The sequence below is a fragment of the Corylus avellana genome, chromosome ca4 (assembly GCF_901000735.1).
Source record: "Corylus avellana chromosome ca4, CavTom2PMs-1.0".
NCBI lineage: Eukaryota > Viridiplantae > Streptophyta > Magnoliopsida > Fagales > Betulaceae > Corylus > Corylus avellana.
In genome coordinates, this window is record NC_081544.1 from 15,122,705 (window position 1) to 15,129,959 (window position 7,255).

The window sequence follows — 7,255 nt, forward strand, 5'->3', positions numbered from 1 at the left end:
CTGAAACCATTCTTGGAGTTGAAGAGTCCAAAAATTGAGACGACACTGTTGGAGGATCCTAGTTATCCTGAGTGATTGTCGTCTACTGTGGAGAGTCTGGTTGAAGACCTTAAACTTAGTACGTGTGGGAGGCAACCTTCATTCTTTGCATTCCTAGTCATTTGATCTTGTTTGTTTGTTTTGTTTTTGTTTTTGTGGCGTTTTTTAGGTCAAATGTCTACAATTCAAGTTTGGGGAAGCATTCTCCTATGTTACACCTGCCTTGAGCCGCCCTTTCGGTATTGTATTTCTGGACACATTGGGGACAATGGGTCATTTTAGTTTGGGGGTGGGGTAGACCTTTCTATCTTTTTCTTTGTTATTTTGGTTGTTTTGTTTATTTCTGTTGTTTCTTTTCAAAAAAAATAAAAAAATTGTGCTATGTTGTTGTTTGCGCATGAGCTACATCATAACTGTGGTTTGTATGTCATTGGTGTGTTTAACTTTTTGAACACTACATGTCATTAGAAATCTGAGTCAAGAGAGGCTTCACATGTCTGAGTTGGATCACAAGCACACTAGCATAGCGTCTGTGAGTATTCACGTAAAAAGATGAGAAATTCAATTTGGTAGATTGTAAGGCTAGTTCGGCTTCATAGCTTTGTTGACTTGAGTAATTAAGCCCTTAGGGATGTTTTTACATCTAGTGCCCTAAAACCATTTGGTTTGGGAGTCACTGGCCCAACACTCGTTATATAGGGCAATTAGAAAGCTTAAGGGAGCCAAGCACTGCACAGCCTACATAAATAAATGCATATCTTGATTTAAGCCTTGGGTGTTTTCATCTGTCTGAATTTCTATGGATTTTGAGGTACACCAAACTTTGAGAGAAAAATTGAAGCCTTATGATTGTATGCTAGTTTCACATTGTACTTATTGGAACATGTACTGTCTCAAATTTTCAACTTTGAGTGGAATGATTTGTGGTTGACTTGTTGATGTGATTGTGGTGTTTACTTTGTTAAACCTGCTCATGATGTGAGAACCATGTGTTTGTGAGTATATTTGTGTTTGCCAATGACATATTACTTAAAATGTTAGTGGGTATCATTGCTGTTAAACCCTCACGAGACTTCATTCATCCTCTAGGGATGCCTAGGGGTTTAAAAGGCTTGTTGTAAATGCTAAATGCAACCGTCTCTCCCACAATAGTAGATTTATGTTTCATTTTCAATTATGTTTTTCATTTTGTTTTGCTAAGGGACTAGCAAAATGTAAGTTTGGGGGTATTTGATGAGTGCCAAATATTGCATATTTTAGCCCCTTAACTTGTATTTGTTAAATCCTTAGCTTTGTTATTTTCTAATGTTTTTGGGTAGTTTTGATGTTTTAAGTGTTTTGTAGGTCATTGAGAGAAAACTGTAGTCTTTGTTGTGGAAATTGCAAAGAAATTGAAGAAGTGAAGTAGAGGATTCTCTGGAAGTGCGCTCGAGCTCAGGGACACTGCAATCGAGCGCACTCATGCAATCACCCAGACGTGCAGCACCCAAGTGTTGTGCCGCAAAAACCCTAACACATGCCCGAGTGCACTCGAGCACACCTAGTGTGCGATCGAGCCCTCCCGCGCTGACCTGGCAGTGTTGAAGCCCTAATTTTTAGTTTAAATATTACAATTTCTTTTGTAAACACACATTGGGAGGCACCGTTTAAAGCCAATTTTCGACCTATTGTTGTTCTTCCGCTCCGTCTACGTTTCTCTTTGTAAGTTTTAGGTTTTCTATGATTTTAATTCATTTTTAATATGAGTTTTGTAATCATGAGAGGCTAAAACCTTTAACTAAGGTTGAAGATAAAGCCTCGTCATTGATAAACAATCATGTTCTTGTCGTTCTATGTATACAATTCAATGTTTGATCAAATTGTTGTTCAAATTCAATTCAATTGCTTCATTAATTTCATTTGATTGAATGTTGTGTCTTTTATTCACGCAAGGTTTTACGTTCGTTGTGTTTCATCCATGGATACATCTAATGATCTGATTGAGAAGGGATATCCATTGTGATTTGTATATCAAACGGATACAGTGGATGATTTGATCTTAATTGGATATTCGTTGCGATTCGTTTAACGGTTGGATTCATCAAATGATTTAATATTCATATCTACAAATTTGAACAATGTATAAAACTTATTGCTTTTCGGTTGTATGTATAAAATGCAATAATGTGTTGTTCGATTTGGCAAGGTGGATTTGGAAACCCTTAGTTTTTTTCCATTAATTTTTTTTAATCATTTTAATTAGTTTATTTTATTTTGCACGACATTATTCAAAACTGCGGAACTAGGTTAAAATAAAGTTAGTTTAAATAGAAATTAATTTTAGCAACACAACTTCATGTGGTTCGACCTCGCACTTGCACAATCTACACTACACACGACTCGTGCGCTTGCGAGTTATTAAATTTGCACACATCACTTACCATGAGCACCCGCCTAAGCTCGCAATAAGTCCTCAAGCGTCACTCGGATCAAGTCCTCCACAATAATCGGATGCTTCGTGATATCCATCTTCTGCTAAACTATGTATGATAGCATAGATGTACATATGGAGAAAAAAGGGGAAAGAATACAAGAGTAAGTCCGACAACATAATGAGTATAAATGCATATGACGTATCCATAATTAAATGGTGAACTCAGTTGTTTATATAGCACATGCAACATTATGAGTGACAGTTCATCATGGATGCAATATAGATATAATATATGCTGTAATATGAGAATCATGTCATAGTTCAACTACATGGTCTACCCGAGATATTAACCCTTCTCGGCAGGGTTGGCACTATTCCAAGGGACCTATAATACAATATTGGTGCCCTAGAAATTTTACGCTACCATGCATCACTAGCAACCCGACCGAATCCGACCTTGGGTGGCCCATGTTACTAACGATGTTAGTCCAATAGTGATCAACCAATTAAACATGGCTACACCGATCACAAAAAACCATTGGATCCAAGGCCCATATAAACACACACACATAAATTTGATCATAAAGTTAACCTGTATAATAAGCCCATGGCCATTATTTAGAATGTATGAATATACCATGTTATATGATGCAATTAATCTTATCCCTCTTTTACATACATGCTTTTACAAATCTCATCATTTCATTATCTTGCTTAATCAACAGATGTTTTCCCAAAATAGCGTTCACAGTGATCCAAAATGTATTATAAAATAATCGTGCAATGTGAAAAAAGTAACAAGTATTCATGTGAATTTGTACTCACCTGGTTATAAGGCTCCTTCATAAAATCCCCTTGAGGCTCCATAACATCGAATACTGAGAAAAGACCTATCATTAGTTCTAAACCCAAGCTAAAACAAGTCGTAAACCTAAAAATGTCCAATCTGAGTTTCTACCTGAACATTTTGCCAACCTATCGAATGTTCGGGCTCAAAGCCGAACATTTAGCGTTCGCACATTTGGCCGAACGTTCTCCCAAAAACTCATTTCAAACCAAATAGCCTTCTAATCACTCCTAAGAAAGTTGTAAGGCTACAACAAGGTTCCTAACATATCCTAGCTCAAAATAACATCTTCATGCATAATGAAATACTTCCAACAAGAATGAAATGCTAACCCATGTTTAAACCAAGATTAAGGCCAACAACATAACAAGAAGCTCAGAACTTCCAACTAAGCTTTATAAAATAATGGTTAAGACTTTATAAAATGAAGAGAATATATATAGCTTAACTTCTTCAGCTAATAAAATGAAAGGTCAAGATTCATATTGCACAAACAATGTCATGGGTGATAACATGTTGGAAACGCAAAAGGATTAATTTTACAAGGTTAATTCATGTGGTTTTACAATTCTTGAAAATTGTTTTCAAGTTTATGTTTAAACAACAAAATCAAATTTATTTTGTTATTTTTTTTATGTACAATTATTCAAAAACTTAGTGTAAGAACACAAAAGTTTTATGGCTGATTGAGGTACTATGGTTTGAAACTAGAAAATACCACATAAAGGCTAATTGTGTGTTTAACATACAATATTTTTAAAAAGAACTGGATGCATGTGCATATGGGCCTTATAAGTTTCCGAATGATCTGCGGGGTAATTGGAGCCACCATACATCTCTATCTGGGGCATTTTGAACTTCTGGGGAATGTGAGGTCCATTATCTTGGGAAGGAAAGGGAGATTTGTTTCTAGGACCTCTCCACCGTGGTGGAGTGCTCGCCGTTCATGGTCTTCACCACCCCCGTCCAACCTAGCTTGTAAATCATCAAGATGTGCATCTACGCGGGTACCCATTTTGAGCTATTCTAATTGTTTCCCCTTTAAATCATGCTCGAAGATTCGTTTTCGGTTCCTCACATTCTAGTTTATTGTATCATTTTCACCATTCACGTTGGTATTGGGAATCTTACTAGATCGAGGGGCAAGTGTGATTCCTCCTAGCATTGATCTAGTGTTCAACATATGATCTTTTGTTTAAGAAAATAAAAATGGGTTCCTATAGATGACGCCAACTAATGATGCAGTTGATCACACCCAAATCTCAAATTAGGAATGCCTAGAAGATAGAAAGTGGAAGTAAGCTTTACTGACGCATGTAATAAATCAACTCCAAATTCAAATATTCAAGCATCAGGAAAGGATAATTGTGATCCTAATGATAAGCCATCCATTCAAAGTGTAGATAAAGGACAAGTCCCAACGTAGTGTTTTGATTGTTTCCCTTTATCATTCTACAATCATCTTATTATCTATCTATTTTGTATTGTGTAGTTATCTTAGATTCAGTAGTGTATTACTACTCTATCTGTAAAGATTATAAATATCAATACGAGCCATATGAAATGGCAACAGTGAATACACAATTTACTCAAACATACAATGTCTTTATATGGTAGCAGAGGCCATATAGACCAACATCTCATTATTTTTTTCTCTCATGGCTCATTCCTCTGATTCCTCCACCAAAACCAACAACCCACTTACCCCACCACCACCACCCGTACAACCCCCTATTTTCATTGTTCCAAACATGAATCCTGCCCTCTACAATAAATTATCCAAGGATAATTTCAGCTCCTGAAAAACTCAGATTTTGGCTTATCTTAAATGACAAGAGGCTTACTGTTTTGTGGATTGCTCCTTTCTTCCTCGACCTCAAATTATTACAAATCCCAGCACAGAACCGGGTACTCCTCCTACCATCTTGAACCCAAAATTTTTCATGTGGACTCAACGGCATCAAATGATCCTCAATGTGTTGATCTCCACCTTGACAGAGCCTTTTGTTATTCATGCAGTTGGATGTGCCACTCCAGTTGTTCTCTGGAATACCTTAATGTTTGCCTCTCAATCTCGGGTGCATGTGATGCAGATTCATTATCATCTCGCCATTTCTAAGAAGGGTAATGTTGTGAGTTTTAAATGATACTTGTAAGTGCACGAGTCGTTTGTAATATTGCTTTTGCAAGTTCGAGGTCGAATCCATAGGGAATTGTGTTTTTGACAAACAAATTATATCTAAACTAATTAAAATCTTAACCTAGTTACAAGAGATTTTATATTTTGAATAAAGAAAACATAAACTAAATAACAATAACAATAATCAAAAGATAAAATACTAAAGTTGTGGAATCCTCACTCACCAAATCGGAATTACACATTCCATGTTCATCAATACCATCTAAAATTCTCACAAATAAAATCATATATATGTCTTACCATGCTTCATAATTTAATTAAATCATCTGATGTATCCATCCATTATATAAATTACAAAAGATATCCGGATTAAACCAAATCATCAATTGTATCCATCGAACAAATCACGAATAGATATCCAATTTTAGTTTAATGTGTTAAGTGCCAAAATATTCATATTTTTAGCCCTTAACTTACATTTTTTAATCCTTTAGTTTTGGTTAATTTATGCTATTTTACTTATTTTATGTGTTTTCCATACTTTTGTATGCTTTTGGAAGAAAATGAAGTAAATCTGAAAGATTTAGGCTCAAGGAGAGAATTTTGGAAAAGTTGGAGTTTCTGGTAGTGTGATCGATCGCAGGTGACTTGTGATCGGTCGCACTTGCAATCGATGACACACGGGTTGCGATCGATCGTACCTGTGCGCTAGAGAATTCTAGAAGCTACGGACAGACTCCCTTTCCTTCCATATTAGGGTTTTCCAACTTCCAATTGTAATAGGATTAAAACCCTACGAAATTCCTAGGTTTACTAGTTTGTTAAGGAATTCTAAAGCCTATAAATAGACCTCTAAGCCTCACAATTAAAAAAACAATTGAGGATCCTTGGAAGAGGCACAACTTTGGGGAGAGGAATTGGAGGCTACCTTTCGGTTCTTTCTTTCCCTTCTCTTTTCTTTTTATTTTAATTATGTGTAACTAACTCTTAAGGGGGGCTAGATTGAAGCCCTAATTATGTTTATTTAATATTTCAATATTGGCGCCTTTGTGATGATCATGTTGTGATATTTAACTTGATTAATTCCTGTTTTCATGAATTCCTCATATGTATGTGACTGGCCATTATATGCATGTGGTATGGACTAGTTAGTTAAATCAATTTGGATGACCGAGTCCTGGGTTTAACATAAGTAACAAAAGAATCCACACCGGATTCTTGGGTTAATCAACATGGGGAACCGGGAGTATACACCCATGCCCTAGGCCTCATGTGTTTGTCGATTTCCATAGAACATATGCTTTTCTAAAGAATAACTTAGTATACACCCATGCTAAATCCTTTAGGAAAGAAAAGAGTTAGAGTATACACCCATGCCTAACTCGTTGCTTAGGAAAATTTATAGCTTAAGGAGTATACACCCATGCCCTTAGGTTGACAAACATTAGATATACATAACATGATCAAAACATTGGCATATTGACATATTATCTAAATATAATTAGTGGTGGATATCAAAGCCCTGCCTTTACCTTTACTTTATCTTTATATCTTTTTATTTTCTTAATATCAAATCTGTGACAATTTGATATTTTTAATTAATTCTAAACAAAATCACAATCTCCATGGGTTTGACCTCATACTTGCTGCACTATACTATTGTTTTGATCTTGTGCACTTGCGAGTTAAAACGTACTAAATATTATCTATTAATTTAGGTAGTATTTGGCACAACAATAAAGATCCAAGAAAACAATTAAATGAAATTCTCCTAAATCATCACATGTATCCGGGAATCACAATAGATATCCAAGAG